The sequence below is a fragment of the Tupaia chinensis genome, unplaced genomic scaffold (assembly GCF_000334495.1).
Source record: "Tupaia chinensis unplaced genomic scaffold, TupChi_1.0 Scaffold000370_1, whole genome shotgun sequence".
Taxonomy (NCBI): domain Eukaryota; kingdom Metazoa; phylum Chordata; class Mammalia; order Scandentia; family Tupaiidae; genus Tupaia; species Tupaia belangeri.
Window position 1 is genome coordinate 4486901 of NW_006159867.1, and position 17854 is coordinate 4504754.

Here is a 17854-nt window from a genome sequence, read left to right on the forward strand (position 1 = left end):
AAAACTTAATTTCCACAAAATACAGTTTTCAAATGCTGCTAAAATGTTTACATGTTACATCAGTTCAAGAGCTGTGGGAAAAAGGATCATTTGTTTATGAAAATGCAGTGTGGAAATTATACCAAAACATTTAGTTTAATTTTAAAAATGATATGTCAAGAGCAAATTGCTTAGATAACTTAGAGCTTAGTAATTACTTTTCTGGTTTTCTCTTAGTCTTTGGTAGCCCTTTTGCTTTCTCTCCAGTATTTACTGTGTCTCCTATTTTCATAATCTTTACTTTGTCACTCTGAAGCCACTATTGCCCTTCTCTTTCAAATTCTTTCACGTTCCACTCACTTTCTCAAGTTCTCTTTTCTTATACCTCCCTGTTTTCTAATGCTCCCTGTAATTTATCAAATATTTATATGTCTTAACTGATAAGATAATTATAATAAATTATAAACATATTGTTCACATGTTAAATGACTGATATTGTGCCAATATTTAATTTTGCTTTATGACAACATTCCTCTCTTTCAAGAAATGAGTAACAATTGAAGGCTTGGCCTTCAGTTGCCAAAGTGAATACTGTTTCACAGATGCCTGATTTTTAGGCTTAAAGAGATCCACAGCCTGTTTAATCTGCAGGAAGATGCCGTCGGTAGGTGGAGGTGGTCCTAGGAGACAGGAATAGCTACTGGCCAGTCGACATCAGAAGCAAAGGCTCATGAACAGTATGAAACCCATATGCTCTGCTGTCAGAGGTACTCACTAGAGAGAAAGTAGCAAAAATCTAGAGGTAAATTCCCTCAACCCAGCTTGTGAAAGTGACACTTACATTAACAAATATCAGTAATAAAAATAAGGTGAGAAAGAGAGAGCACTGCTCTCTAGACCTTCACTGGAAATTTTCAATAAAAGAAACATCAAGACTTGATTCAACCTGCCTTTACTTATAGACTTGTGATGGCACTACACCTCTCTTAGATTTAATCTATGTCTCTCTGATACAAATCCTACTATCAGTAATAAAAATAGCCAATGCTCTATACCTGAGCTTTGCTTTATGGAGTGTACAGCCATGTAAAACCCATTTGGGATTAATGGTTGTTTAAAAGGCAAAGTCTTCACATATTTCATGGAAAATGTGTATTATGAAAAATCTACGCATAGATTTCAAATATTTTACACCAAACTTAGTACTTTAATTCCATTTCCACAATCTTTTTGCAGCCCCTTGTATTTGTGGTTTGTTCTTTCTTCTTTCTTTCCATGTATGTTTGGAGGGGGATGAAAGTAAAGTGGGGCAGTATTATATATCTTATTAATATTATTGGTTTTAAATTTTTCAAATACAAACCTTTAACATAAAAATAAACCTATCTGCTTTTGAAATACTGTTAGTATCCCTAAGTGACACTAAAGTTTGGAGACATTTTTGTATAAACAGAGGGAGGAAATTTGTAGAAAATTGTTGAATACAGAAAGAGAATAATTTAAGTTTCAAATGTGACAATTTCAATAGCAAAATACTGTTGTTTGCCAAACTATTAACATGGATAGTGTATATACTGATTCCAATATTTTAGAGAGTGAAAATATTGATGGATTTTCTTAATATTACAGTGAAAATCATTTTATAAATGATACAAAGGAAGTTCTAATAAAATTCCTGGGAGTAAACAGCAGTGATCTGTTTTTGGCTCTTTCCTGAAATTAATTCTATCTTCAGAATAAGAAGATATATTACCAACATTGAAGAAGTTTAAAGTCACCGTGGCTGTATATTTTGACTGTTTTTCTTTCTTTTTTATTAGAAATAACCTTGAAGTGAAAATCATTATACACATGAGTTGGAATACTTTTTAAAAGTGTAGCTTACAACAAGTACTCAAATTGTTAAGATGACACCTGAAAATTGTCTTCCTTTTTCTAGTCAATGTTCTTAGCTATGCAATGTGTACCTTTATCAGATACAGAATCCTGGCCAGTTGAGGTGCTGGATGAAAGCAAAACAAAAAAAAATATGGGATGTCCAGTAGAAGAAGGAAGTTATGATACAAACTAGCGTCATTATCATTAACTCAAAAATCAGTATTACTTTATCAGCATTACTCTGAATATTTTTTCTCCTGTCTTGCTCCACCCATTTATCTATGAAGCTATATATCTATCATCTACCCATCTACTACATTTTGACCTTCCTTTTCATTTCCCTATGATTACAGACTAGTAATGATGATTAATTTCAAATTTTAGCTTGCAGTTAATGAAATATTAAAGAGTAAAATTTTGATGAAACTGAAAGAAGAATTTTAAAACACTAGAGATGAATATAGTAGTTACTCGTTCTCCTATTTTTGAAAAAGAGGAATGAGAGAATCCTTGCATTCGGTACTATTTTTATACTTCAGTCCACACTTCTCTGATCCACTTAGAAGATTTTACATACCAAAGTTCTTCTGCAATTGTCTTCTTAAATAGGAAGACAGAAAAAAGCCATACACACACACACAGACATATATTTCTTGTTTGTTTCTATCAACTTCAGGTATCTTTCTACTTGGGTCTATTTCTTCAAAGTCAAGGTCCTTCAAGCATCCTGCTCTGATCTAAATAAACGGCCCCTTCTCCAACAGTCACAGTCTATTCTCCAAAGCATGGAAATCTTAAGTGGATACATGTCCTGAGGAGGAAACCTTTCCCTCCATGCTCCTAGATTCTAGAAAATTCACTTCCTTTTTTCCCTCAGTCTTAGCAATGGCAGTTGTTTCCTGAAATCTCTAACCTATAGACACCTTATCCTCTTTTCCATTTTCAGACTTCTGAGACCTGTGTACCAATTACTTTTAGTAAATCATATTATTGTGAAGTACCTAATATGGCTATGTAGTATTCTTTTTTTATGGATGACAAGGTTGTTGCAGTCCAAATTTCTTTAGTAATAAACAGTACAATTTTTTAATGAGTATGTGCTTACACAAAATAAAATTCTTAAATCACAGACCTCTAAATGTTTAACCATGTGACAAAAATCTGGTTGACTGGGAACCAGCGGTTAGTGTAATGGCTATGTCAATGGACTCCCACGTAGTCGACCGCGGTTTGCATCCCGGACCCGGTGGCTTAAAACTCACGCAGGGCGCATGTGCGTGCGTGCCCAAGATCCCGAGAGGAGAATGGAGGAGAAGGGATTGTGGCGTGACCATCCCCCCCGGGGGGGGGATTTCTCGCTTTCTGTCTCTACATCTCTCTCTGTCTGTCTGGTGAGCGCACGCGCCCTATAGCGAAAAACCTCTCAAAAAAAAAAAAATCTGGTTGACTGGGAACCAGCGGTTAGTGTAATGGCTATGTCAATGGACTCCCACGTAGTCGACCGCGGTTTGCATCCCGGACCCGGTGGCTTAAAACTCACGCAGGGCGCATGTGCGTGCGTGCCCAAGATCCCGAGAGGAGAATGGAGGAGAAGGGATTGTGGCGTGACCATCCCCCCCGGGGGGGGGATTTCTCGCTTTCTGTCTCTACATCTCTCTCTGTCTGTCTGGTGAGCGCACGCGCCCTATAGCGAAAAACCTCTCAAAAAAAAAAAAAAAAATCTGGTTGACTGGAGCTGAGAAAAGTAGTAAAGCATCCTTAAAAAGAGAAGGGAGGCCCCATTGTTGTGGGACAGTAATAGTGCAATGTTCTGCAATGTGGGAAGCCATATGGAAGATCAGAGTTTGGCTGCTAGGTCAACTTGCCCATGATAGGCACATATGTGCCAGTAATCTTGGCTGGGAAGTCTTGGGGAGTATGTGGTATAAGAACCTGTTGAGAAGGATTCTATCACCTCTCTCTCTTTCTGTTTGTCTCTCTCTCATAAAATAAATAGCTAAATAAACTTATTTTAAAAAATAAGAAGAAAGAAGAGAAACCCTAGCCTTCCTATTTTCCCTCTTCCTTTAGCTGGAATATGAACATGAAGTCATTCTGAACCTTGCAGAGAAGATGACACTTCTCAGGAATATGGAGATGGAGGTAAAAGAAAACTGAGCCTCAAAAACACGGAGAAGACCTGCCTTGCACACATGCACTTCTATGAGAGATAAATTTTATCTTGCTTAAGTCAATGTTATAGGTCTGCTATAATCATCTAAATAAATACAATAAATACATCTTCATCATATATTTTATTCTCCAAAAATATGAATAGCAATGCAGATTTCAACCAAGTCTTATGAAAACATGAATTACTCAAGCTTTTAGGTAAATTAAAACAATTAATCTTGGTATTCAGCCTTTTCTCTCCTTCAGCTAGAAACTCAGAATACTGTTGTTAACAGCAATATAGATCAGGAAGATTTTATTTATTAGTTTATTTATTTCTTCCTTCCACAAAATACAGAAAAAGCAAAAGACAGTCAGAGATAAGACATTGCAATAAGTCTTCACCTAGCCTGAATCATAGGGACACATGTACTCAGGGAAGTACCAATACACAAACCAGGAACTTTCCCATATGGTTCTAGCTATATTATTTCTGGTCCAGTACCTATCCCCGATTTCTCCTTTTCTGTGCTGCCACTTGCAACAATCTTGTTTATGAATAGGAAAACATTAAATTGACTGCAATAAGCCACAGGTATGTTGAGAAATGAATGAGATCAATAACCCTGTCACCCACCCCTCACAACACACACTGATCATTAATATAGCTGCCAAAATAATGAGTTCCCTCTGTACTACTATAGTAGCTCAAGAACTGTAGGGTATATTTTAAAGAAATATTTATGAACAAAATTGTTCATATTTTTGTTACCCATATACTTGAATAATTCTGGATCTATTACACTAAATTAGAACAAGTATATTTGTAGCAATACACTTTGAAACATAAGTTCTGTGCTATATGACAAATTTATTTTCTGTGCCTTAGTGAAGTACATTAAAGGGCAAAGTGGTTATCTTCCAGAGTTATTTAAAGTGAAATACAACCACATCTTTTGTGATTGTTCTTTGAATAAAGCACATCATGCACAATAATATGCCCATGTACAGAAAAATCATTTAGTGACTGCTAACATGAATCCCAAATGGAATGACTATAAGGTCTAATGTTCTATGTCCCTGACATTGTTTTGCCAACAAAATGTATCTCATTGAGAAACATCAAAGGGAATTGGTTTGTTTTTGTTGTTGTTGTTTTTAAATAGTTCTGCCAACCAACATTGAAGAGGTAACTGAGTAAATATGGAATGTTAAATACAGTCACGCAAAGACATTCACTTTTAAGTTTTGAGAGCTCAAGAGTTTTCTTAAAAAGAAAACACATGCTTATGCTTTTAAGCTACTTCATGATTTCAAACATTTTAATTAAATTTAAAATAGGACTATATAAAATGTATTTATTATGGGACAGTTTTTGAAAGGGTGAAAATAAAATCCATCATTTTATCAATGTTATGTTGAATAAGACTGTATATTTCTCTGAATGTACAGCCCACTGTAAAACACTACAAAGTCGGAAAACACATAAGCAAAATGAAACTCTATTAAGCTTCACTTTTGGGCCAAAATATCTTTTTAGCTGTCTGTCACATCATTACGAAGTATGATAAGCCAAAGACCACTAATTTTCCATGATGTATGTCTTCACATATCCTGATTCTAATTATTTCTAAAATTATAAATTCCAAAGTATTTCCATATATGAAATTTAATGGAGTAGGTATTCAAATACATACATTTCCACAAAAAAATTTTATTTAGATATGAACTCTCTATAGCCACACACTACATGAATACCACCAAATTATTCAACTTCTTCAAACCCAAAAATTTATTGTTAAAATTGGCAGCAATTCATGTTATATTACTCAACATTCTTCTTAATCAAAGCATGAACTAAATTTTTATTATGAAGGACTTACTTTGTATGTAATTTATGCATGTTAAAATGTTAGTGGCCACTGAGAAAAATACTAAATAAAAAACACTCATGACAACTAGTTGACTCAGTCTGATTCTGCACTTCCTGTTTGTCTCTATTTTTGAATGATTTACTTACTGGTTGACATTTATCAAATATAATCGTAAGGGAAATGGCACCTATTTCATTAATGCCACATTGGACAGAACTATTATTAAGTTTGATGAATGAATATACTATGTTTTTTTCCACTCTAGTATAATTCAGTTCTTTAGAAGAAATGATATATCTACCAAAAAAAGACTTTAAAAAGAATGAAACTTCAACTTCAATTAGTTAATATGAAATTAAATCTAAGCCAAATCCCATAGCATTTTAAAATATTAGTTTCTATTTTAATTTTTCCTTACATAAATTTTTTTCAGATACCATTAGATGCTAACACATCTTTAATATTTGAAATAAAACTCATGTCAAACTCTAGTTCAGAAGAAATAATATAATCAAATTCTAAACAGTTTAACATCAAGACTGTGTAGATGAAGTATTTGTCTACATGTTAGACATGTCAATGAAAATTTAGAAGTTAATTTCCATAGAAAGTAAAATTATAAAATTAAAATTAGGGACCATCAATTTTTGAGTTTTAAAATATTTAAATATCATGAGTGTTATATGCATGTGTATGTGTGTATACATATACATATATAGTCACTTATTCTTGCAAGATTACCCACAAAGTCTATAGGACAATAGAAATTCTAATGAATTTTGAGACCATGGGGCCAGCAGGTAGCATGGTAGTTGAACGAGCTGAACTCCCAAATTCCCAACCATGGTCCAAGTCCTAGAATTGATGTCTTGATTGCTTGCTTTTCCTTTCTCTCTCTGTCTGTCTCTGGTCAAATTAAATAATAATAATAATAACAACAAATTAAATAAATATTTTTAAAAAGAATTTTTAGAACATATCAATTGCTACTATTAACCTGGATAAACTATTAAACTATTTAAAAATATGAAGCTATGAAATTTTTTTTTCCCTGAATTTATTTTACTTTTTAATTCTTGTGATGGTCATCTGTTCTCAACTGTAGTCAAAAAATAAAATTTTCCTGTCAGTAGGGCCTAGATGAAAATATACACCTTAGTGGAGACTGGAAAGTGACAGCTGAAATCTTAAAGTACTCAATTTCACTTAATTAATTTGGGTCTATGTAATCAAGTGCCATTATCTATATTAATGATCATGCTTCTTTACCTAAAGTTCTTATATTGGAATAAAACCTCAGAACAGAAGAAGTTTTTATTTAAAAAAAAAGAAAATAGGAGTTGCCATGTGGTGTAGTGATTAAGTCACTGGACTCCAACAAGGCTGAACACAGTTCGAGTCCCAGACCCAGTGATGTGAAACTCAAACCAGCATGTGTGTGTACATGCCCAAGATCCCTAGAAGAGAATAGAAGAGAAGGGATTGCTGCATAGCCACTGCCTCCACACCCCAGCCCGGGTGTTGATTTCTCACTGTATGTCCCTCTTTCTCTTTCCGCAAGGAAAAATCTCAAAAAGAAAAAGAAGGCAGACTGTGGTGTCATGCTTCTGTCTTTGAGTGACTTGGGAAGGGTGAGTCAAGAGGATTATAACATGGCAAGACTCTGTTTTAAAAATATATGTATATATAGATATGTAGATACCCATTATATATAAAATCTACATTAGTATCTGTTTCTGTTAAGTTTGCCATATTTAGTCAGAAGGCCTATGTTTATATGGGTATTTATTCAAATATTCTGTCATTTGCCACAGTGGAGATATTTGTTTCATTCAAAATATTTATGATCTATGACTAATTCTCCCTGTTTAATATTACCAAAGATATTTCAAAAATATTTAAATTGAATTGTGCAGTAGTAAGGTGACAGTTGCAATAGCTTCTATTTCAGAAATATCTTAGGTACAGAGTAGTAATGCCCTTTTTAGTAGGAACACTGACAATGCTTTGATTATTTTTTGCCTACATATGCCTATTTCTTATGGTATTATAACTTCAAGTTTTATTAATAATAATTAAAAATCTAACACTAACTCCCATCTACATATTCCTATATAATTCATAAAGGGTTTTTATACTTATGAGATCATTTAACTAATATAATAAACATGCAAAAAGAAATGCTAATTGTTCTTGCTCCCATAATTGAAGATTTGTCTAAAAAAACATTTTTCTCTAAGTCATATTCTTATTTATATAGACTAGATTTCAGATATCTGGCTAGTCTATAATGGTGACTCCTACCAAGAAGTATCATGGTTATCTAGAACTGTAAGAAAACAACTCTGACCTGAGCCCACATTTCCAGACTAGTGAAAGATCCCCACACAAAACATAGTTTTCAATCCTAGCCAACTAGGGAACCTATTGTACAAAACTACTACATTAGTGTGGTACACAGTTACCATTCATTAAACAAATACAAATGTTATTAATCAAATGTTTTAACTGGGATGGAGGAATGGTTGCATCACTGGATTCCATGTAGTCGACCGCGGTTTGAGTTCTGGACCCAGTGGCTTAGAAGTAATGCCAAGCATGTGTGCGTTTGTGCCCAAAGTCTCGAGGGGAAAATGAAGGAGAAGGGACTGTGGCATGGCCATTCCTCCTGGAGAGGTGATTTCTTACTTTCTGTCTCTGTCTCTTTCTGTCTCTCCAGTGAGTGCATACACCCTACAGCAACCCCCCCAAAAAAATGTTTTAAATAAAGCAAAATTGTCAAAACAAAAAAGTGGTAGCAGCATATGTAAGGAGTCTTTAATGTTTCATTAAATATCACTGATAATTATCAGTACCAGTGATACTGAATGGAAATTTTTTCAATGTATAGTCTGCTTATTTATAAGTAAATACTTTATTTGTATTATCTGTAGAAAATCAAAACCCCAGAATGGTTAGAACTATTCTCACAAACTCTAACCTAGAGATTCAATCCTACATGTTAAGTGAATTGTCTGAGGCCACAGAGTTATTATGAGGAGAAAAAAGATCAAGAAATGAGCTCAAACTCATAAGATCCCAACAACTATGTTCTTTCTACTACATCATGTTATATAAGCAACACTTTAGGCCTTCACGTACATTGTCATTCAGCAAAATTAAACATAATCTTAAAAATGTTCCAGATGGGGAACCAATAGGTGGCGTGGTGATTAAGGCACTGGACACTCCCACGTGGCCAACCACAGTTCAAGTCCCCAACCTGGTGGCTTGCTTTCTCACTTTCTCTCTCTCTCTCTGTCTCTCTCTCTCTAGACAAATTAAAATGAATGGATAAATAAAATTAAATAAATTTTTTAAAATTTCCAGATATCTCAAATTGCGCACACAATTCTTAGTAATGGGACACTTATTGAACCTGTAATATGAACATAGGAAGATAAAGCCTCAATAAAAATGATTTTTTAAAGTATATTCAGTTTGAAATACATAAGGTAAAGAAAGATAATGTTGAGTAGATGGTCTATGTTCAGGTGGTAGAATAACGCTAACTGTATTGGAAATCTGGCTCACCTAACTGACAACTATAATATATGACCCTGTACATTTTGGCTACATTTGTGCATTTTAAAAAGGAAATTAAAATAAAATCCTCATCATGGAAATGTTTTCAGAACTAAAGGGAATTTATAAATTATATAGCACATGGATTTACATCATAACAACTAATAATTGGCAGTTATTAACAATTAACAATAATCTCCATGGGGACAAGGGCCATGGCAAATTTTGCACATTGGAATACTCCATCCAGTAGAGAGTCCTAGACATAGATGATGCTCACTAATATTTTTACTTCATAGATTATTCAAAATGTAAGTGAATCATATAATGTAATAAGGATTTTATAGCACTGATGATTTAAAGAAATCAAAGCCTATCACTGGCTTCCAAACATGAACTCTGCTTATTCTTAACTAGTTAGAATAATTCCACTACTGAGAACTCAAAATGAGAAGTTGACATCTTTGTGAAAGAAGTACAATCTGGAAGTGTAGCAGACCAGGATCAAAGATGAAAGGGAAATGACCCACTACTTGCACCAGCTGATTTAGAAATCCAGGGTAAGTCAAACAGCTAACAGTTATTTGAAGATTAAAAACCACCACCACCAGCATAGCGGTTAGGTCATTGGACTCTCACACAGCTGACTCCAGTTGGGAGAAACCAGGAAGGTGACTTGAGGAACCAAGATCTCAGGAGGAAAATGGAGGAGGAGGGATTGCAGCGTGTCTATCTTACCTAGGGGGTAATTTCTCACTTTCCCTCTCACTGTCTCTGTCTCTCCTTGCATGCACAGGGGCTCTACGGCAAAACCCTCTTTTTTTTTTAAAAAAAGAAAAAGGATACTAACATAAATTGGCACAATAATATTGTTGAATAAGTAATTTAAGAAGAAAGACTGCCACGGTAAGAGAGTTTTAAAAGTACAGGATTTCGAGGCCAGCAGGTGGCAGGGTAGTTAAAGTGCTAGACTCCCATAGGGCAGACTATGGTTGGAGTCCTGTACGCAAAGGTTTGAGGACCACAACAGGCGCGGGCACAGGCGGAAGCCCGAAATCCCCAGAGAGAATGGGGAAGGGACTGCATCTTCCACGTGATTTCTCACCTTCCTTTTTTGGGGGGGGGTGGGGGTGGCGTAAGTTTTTGCTATAGGACGCATGCACTCGCCAGAAAGAGACAGACGGAAAGGAAAATCATTCCTCAGGGGAGATGGCCACACTGCAATCCCTTCTCCGCCATTCTCCTCTCGGGATCTTGGGCACACACGCACATGCGCCTGGACTTTCTCTCTCACTATCTGTGCTGTCTCCCTCTGGAAGGGCAGGATAGCAAGCAAGCAAGCAAACAATTTCAATTGTGAATGGTAGCAATTAAGAAAAATAAACTGCAGATGGTCTGGTGGTTACGGTGCTGGATTCCCACATGGCCAATCACGGTTTTAATCCCGGACCTGGTGGCTTGCTTTCTCACTTTCCTTCTCTGGTCATATTAAAAAATAAAATACTAAACAAAAGTTAAATAAAAACAAGTCTATAAAAAATAAAAATAGAACTGCATACAGCAAATAGCTAACAAGAATAAAGTGGCAACACTGAGCTGGTTGGTCAACCGTGAACACACTATCTCACGATATTGTTAGGCATATACTAATATATTTTATTATTTTTGCTACCCTCAGTTACAGTTTTTGTTAGTGCATTAAAAGTCTTGACGAATATACCCTGTCAGCTTAAACAAAAAATTGTTAAATGAAATGCACCATTGTTAAAAAATAAGACAGCAAAATTTTGTTTTCAACATATGAATATCCCATGGTAACTTCTTGAATTTTGAGTAAACACTATTATAATCAGGGATGATTGAGGAAGCCTATTTTCCCAGTATCTAGTAATTTTATGTCGAAAGCAACATCACACCCTTTAGAACAGCATGCCTGTTTAGTCTGCGACTAAGTTTTAAAGCGTTGTTTTCAATTAACTTATAAATATACTTTAAAATCATATTGACACTCACAGTCTGTAAATGTGCAGGAAGCTATGAAGTTCCCTTCCGCTGTTCCTCGGTGTAAGAAGAAAGGACAGCCATTCCGGTGGCTTTGCAACCCCGGAGCCTTTCTGCTAGGTGACTCTCAAGTGGAGGGAGGCCTGGACGGTCCCAGCCGTGGGCAGGAAGCACAAGCTCTTAAAGCCCCATTTCGTCAGGACGGGCGGTGCATCGAGTGCACCTGCTTCAGCCTCCACCCGGAAGTTCCACAAACAAGGGCCGGAAGTTCCGCAGGCACGAGGTACGCCAGGCAAAAGCACGTGGACTAGGCAAAGCGCGGCATCCACATTCATCCCGCCCATCTGAGTGCCCCACAGTGAAGCCAAGCCCCGAAGTGCGAGCCAGTAGCTGCTTCGGGCTGGAGGAGACGCGCCTGGCCAGCTCCACAACACGATGGTCTGAACCACGGCTTCTGTGAGGGTCCTCGAGGTAGAACTGGTCTGCGGAGTCCCTGCAGGCCCACGTGTGGCAAATCTGAGCAGGTGCCACAGACCCTGGAAGCCCTCTCCCCCGGCTGGCTGGACCAGTAATGCCGTAGATAATGTAGACAAGAAAAAGAAAGCTACAGTCGTAACTGAGGAGAACTTCGAAGCATGTGTCGGACTTGGCGTGAGACGTGCCAAACTCCTGCCCCAGCTTGTCTTCATCTGGCAAAAAGGTAAAAAGAAATTGCAGAACAGGATGGGGGGGGGAATGAAAATAAAAATAAAAACCAGCAGCAGCAGTTAGGGAATTGTGGTAAGTAATGCCATGAAAAAGAAGAATGAAATCTTTTGAGTTATTGTGAAGATTAAGTAAAGCAGCATATATAGCCGATATTCTTTGTCCTTAGTAAAGTGTTTCCATTTTCTCAACATTTACGTGTTACAACAGTCAAAACTCACACTGGTTAACTTCACACACTGGTTCTACTTTTAAAATAAATATTATTCTAGAAAATCTAGGGCAAACCCATAGTGTGGTTGGTGGCTGAGATGGCTGAATTCCAGCCAGCTGCATTATTGGAGTCTGGACCTGGATGTGGGTGAGTGCCTGCCCAAAGTCTCAAAAGGAGAGAGAGATGTGAAAGGGATTGTGGAGTGACCATTCTGCATGGTGGGTGTTTTCTGGCACTCCCTCACTCTCATTCTTTCTTCTCTCTCTTCCTCCTGCTTCTATCTTTAGCAAATTTTAAAAACTAAAAAATTCTAATATAAATTTATATAATATATTTAAAATAACTAACACCTAAGCTTCAGCCATTTATTTAAACTTTAATTTGTAAAGCCAATTTTTAGATTTTTTTTTTGTAATTTATTTATATGTTTGTTTCATACAAACAGAAGAAAAAGAAGCACTCTAAATAGAATCCCATATCCAAATCTTCCTCCAAGCCTTCCCAAACAGCCAGGATCATGGGCACCTGTATGCATGCCCAGCATATACAAGTCAATGCAGAAACTGAACTGCAATCTTCCACATGGCTTCAGCATCCTAGAGAGGTGTAGTTTATTATGCCATCATGGCTAAGTCTGATTTTTAGATTCAAAATATTTTTTTCTAAATCCTCATGTCTCATGCATCCATACATTCAGAAAGCACAGAAATAAACTGGAGGCATAAGAGACATAATTCTTCTCTCCAAAAACAATGATCCTGTGCAACAGAAAAGATTTATGTCAGCAGGTTCAAATACTACATTACACCAAAAAAATTAATATGTTCTATATATTTATTCCATGGTAATAAATTCTAAATTCTCAGTAGTTTTAACTACAAGAACTTATTTTTTTCACTCATGATACATAGCTTTTTTTTTTTTTTTTTTTTTCCTCTTGGTTCATTGCTTTTTTTTTTTTTTTTTCTTTTCAGAAAGATTTTTGCTATAGTGCTCACTGGAGAGCCAGAATGAGAGAGAGACAGACAGAAAGTGAGAGATCACCCCCAACGGGGTATGACCACACTGCAATTTCTTCTCCTGCATTCTCCTCATGGAACTTAGGATACACACACATGCATACCCAGTGTGAGTCTTAAGCTGGTGGGCCTGGAACTTGAACCGTGTTCTAATATGTAGGAGTTCAGCAACATAACCATTATGCCATCTGCTGGTCCCAATACATCAATACATGTTCTTTTCTTTGGCAGGCTCAATATGGCCATTTAAATATCCTGCAAAATGTAAGTGCCACCATATTGTGATACTGTCGATACAAGTTTTGAGAGATTACTATCATAGTGTTCAAGGATAGAACTACAAGATCCAATAATGAAAGACTTTGGGCCAAAAATGAAGCATTTCCTTAACCAAAGCATATTACACAGTCACAGAATATTTTGGGGTTAAATGGAAGGTAGAAGATAATCTACCATACTGCTGGAAGAACCACATTTTTAGCATTTAGCAAAAATAATGTCAACCAGGGACCAGCAATTAGCGTAAGGGCCATGTCACTGAACTCCCATGTAGTCGCCCACAGTTTGAGTCCCGAACCTGGTGGCTTAAACTCACGCTGGGCGTGTGTGCATGCATGCCCAAGATCCCGAGAGGAGAATAGAGGAGAAGGGATTGTGGTGTGGCCATCGCCCCTGGGGGGTAATTTCTCACTTTTTGTCTCTTTGTCTTTCTCTGTTTTTCTTGCGAGCACACACGCTCTATAACAAAAACCTCTCCAAAAAAAATAATAATAATAAAAATAATGTCGACCACAGATTGAATTTCTGTCTAAAAGCTAGTAGTTGTTTTAAATTCAGTGAATTGTTTAAATTTTTGAGCCATATTTTTCTCAACTATAATATTTATACTTCTTAGAATATTTTTGTAAAGATTAAATTAGAAAAATATACACTAGACATAGGTCATATACTGCATACTCAGAAATATTTTCTGTTCACAACCCATTGACAACGCATATAAGATAATGTTCTAATACCTTGTATTGATAATTGGCATTCCGTAACTAGGAACCTAGATTTACAAGATAATGTATACTTTATATAGGTTTCATGTTCTTTTCTCCATATGATAGGTTGTAGAATTTAAACACAAAATTCCTTAACGGTTATATTAGTCTGGCTAGGAAAAAAATTCCCTATAACAACAAACAAATCTACAATCTCAGTGATCAAACACAACATAGATTTTTTTTCTTGTTCATCTAACATCCTCTTGGACTTGAGACATCTCTCCAGGCCAAATTCTTCCATTGTTGGGAGAATCAGGATTATTCTATTTTTTTGATTCTGCAATATCAACACTTCGCCTCTGACATGATCCCTAGCAGTAGAAGAAAGTGACAGAGAATTGCTCATGAGTCTTTTCCTGTTGGGCCATAATTGGTACATACTTTTGCTCACATTTTTTCCCCCTTAAGTGTATTTATTTCCAGTCGAGGGAGGTAGGATGCACTCTTGACAGGGTCTTCACACCATGATCCTCTCCCCAGCCCTGCAATCAGCCAGAATCACTGGTGTTCCCATGGGCATGCCTGGCGCCTCCTCAGGCAGCCTCTGGAATCCAAATCTGGAGCCCTCCCATGTGGCCTCCAGCATTGCACAATTATGTTCTCATTGCCTGTTCTGACATTGCTCACCTTTCAATTCCAGATTCCTATCACATGAAGTTCAATGCTCACTTTTTAATAGCACAAGGAAAGTTGAGAAGTACAATCTTCTGTGTGGCTGATTGGAGGGGAGTGACAGATACCGGTTAATATAAATAGCACCTACTATTAACATTTTAATTTAATAAAAATATGCAAATATTAGGTCATTATTTAGATGGGTTTTGACTGACTAAGTCTTATAAAGTCTAATTTAAGGAAGACCTGTTCAATATGGAGATAGTTTTTATTGCCACTGTTCTTATTTCTTAGCTTTTACCTTTCTCTTTTTCTTTGCACTTAGTGCATGTGGATCAGATGTTTCAAGGAAGTGCTGCTATAGCACAAAACTAGAGAAATACAAGTAAAATACTTTTACTGGCTTCTGGGCTTCAAAATGTTTGTTCTATGGGTGAAAAAAATTTTGTGTGAATAGACGATTGATTCATGAAAGTTTTGCTATGTCTAAGATAAAAATGTCCTGTGCTTAAAATCAGAAAGAATTTCGTGGGTTGGTAGTCATAGGGGAGATCTGGAGGAGAGAGAAGAAGTGAGAGATGCCTATATGGTGAGAGGCCCGCACCTGGAGGTACCTGTAGACTGGCAGGCCTGGCATCTAAGGACTGCCTGATCTCCAGTCATAAACATGATCTATTAGTGATGAATGGAGCTGAAAGGAGCCAAGCCCTCACCACAGATGTCCACTTCACATTCATATAGGCAGCTTTCATCACCTGCAACAAGCTCTGCTTTTTCAGGGTTGCTTAGGATAGTTCATATACAGTAAAAAAGGACCAAAGGACACAGGAAAAGAGGGGCAGGTGATTTAAAACTGAGCCCATCTAGATGGTGAACTTAAACCTGTAGCAGCATCTAGAAGGAAGATGCTTTTTCTTCACACAAAAGTGTCAGCAGTTTGCTAAAATGTGAGTTTGGGGCTGTCTCCACCCAGAAGAGATTTTGTTTTTCTTAGTTTGCACATAAATTCTGAAAATAGTAGCAATGTTCTATACTCCACTTTGGCTTCTGGTGAGAAAGTTTATTCAAAAGAGTCAGCAGATCACCTGTCAAACATCAATCATGAGTGACTGTTCAGTCTCTGTCCAGAGGCTCCATAGAGTCCTCTCTAAGTCTTTTCTTTTTTATGTTTTGAACTGTTGCTGCAATTGTATGCAACACCTGTAAAAGAGTAAGTGGGAAATAACCTGACCAGCTTGAGATAGTTTACAAAAGAAATTTATATTACTCTGTTAAAGGAAAAAACAAAAACACTGACATAGTTATAATGTAAAACCTTATTTGAATATAGACAAACCAGCTTTAAACCATGATGTATGAAAATATGGTAAGATTAAAAACCTAAAAATCATGAGTCACAGTTTTTACTTTTGGCTAAAAAGGTGTAATATATATAGTAATTTTTAGGCCATTTTAGATATTACTTTTATCATCAATTAAAGGTGAAGGAGGTTCAGCTAGGATGGCACTCGCTACTAAGATGCTGGTGCTCTGTGGCAGAGGCCATGTGAGAGTCCTGGATTCAATCGGCAGCCCCATCTAAAGGTCAAATGCAGTGGCACATCTGTCCTCCCAGTGAATGCTACTAAAAGACCTCAGATAACATGCATGAAGTATCTCTCTGAGATTTCTGAAGCATAAATGCTAGGAAACAGACTAGCAAACATGTAGAGAATTAAAACACTAGTCAGAGGTTGGGAGAAAATAATGGTGACTCACACATTTGACAAAAGGTAGACTATATAAGTAACTATACTATAAAGTAAAATAAAATATAAAACTTAATACAAGAAGACAGAGAACCTAATAGAAATTGGACAAAATATTTAAAAGATACTTCGTCAAAAATTATATACAAGGGCCAGCAGGTGGCTAGGATTTAAGGTGCTAGACTCCCACATAATCGACTACAGTTCAAGTCCAGACCCAACAGCCTGAAAATCATGACAGGTGCATGTACATATGTGTCCAAAATTCCAAGAGAAAAATGACAGAGAAGGGATTGCAATGTGGCCATCCCCCCTTTTTCTCTCTCTGTCTCTGTGGTGAGCTCACATTCCGTATAGCAAAAATCTCTCTCTCAAACAACAATAACAAAAAAATATATACAAATGTCAGATGAACTATGGCCAAAAAAATAAATAAATAAAAGGAGGAAGAAATCATTAGTCATCAGGAAATGTAAATTAAAGTCATAAAGCATTGTCACTACACTATAGTGACAATATTAATAGTAAAATTAATAATACAAGTGAAAGTTACACGTATTATTAAATAGGCAAAGCAATTACAACTCTCATACATTGCTCTTGGATATTATAAAGAGTACATCAATTCTGGAAACAGTTTGGCATTCTCTTACAAAGTTAACATTCGTCTATTATATGATCCAGCAGTTCCACTTCTAGGTATTTATAGAGATATGAGAAGTTATGTTCAAAGATGTGTACAGTCTGGGACCAGCAGTTAGCATAATGGCTATGTTGCTAGACTCCCATGTAGTTGACTGCAGTTCGAGTCCCAGACCCGGCAGCTTAAACTCATGCCAGGCGTGTGTGCGTGTGTGCCCAAGATCCCGAGAGGAGAATGGAGGAGAAGGGATTGTGGTATGGCCATCCCCCCTGGGGAGTGATTTCTTGCTTTCCATCTCTCTGTCTCTGTCTTTCTGGCGAGTGCATGGTCCCTATATTAAAAACCTCTCCAAAAAAAATTGTAAAATCTTTTTATTTTTTTTTATTTTTTCCGTAGAGGTTTTTGCCATAGGGC

General features: G+C 36.6%; 1 long non-coding RNA gene across 1 annotated transcript in view; it reads right to left on the minus strand.

Annotated features, from left to right (window-relative positions):
- The window catches only part of LOC102489245 (uncharacterized), a 393185-nt gene extending 381562 nt beyond the window's left edge, over positions 1–11623 (minus strand). Inside the window, exon 1 of the long non-coding RNA XR_335265.1 lies at positions 11460–11623. This is a non-coding gene — a long non-coding RNA (uncharacterized LOC102489245). The remainder of the gene's footprint in view (positions 1–11459) is intronic.
- Positions 11624–17854: the final 6231 nt, after the last annotated feature.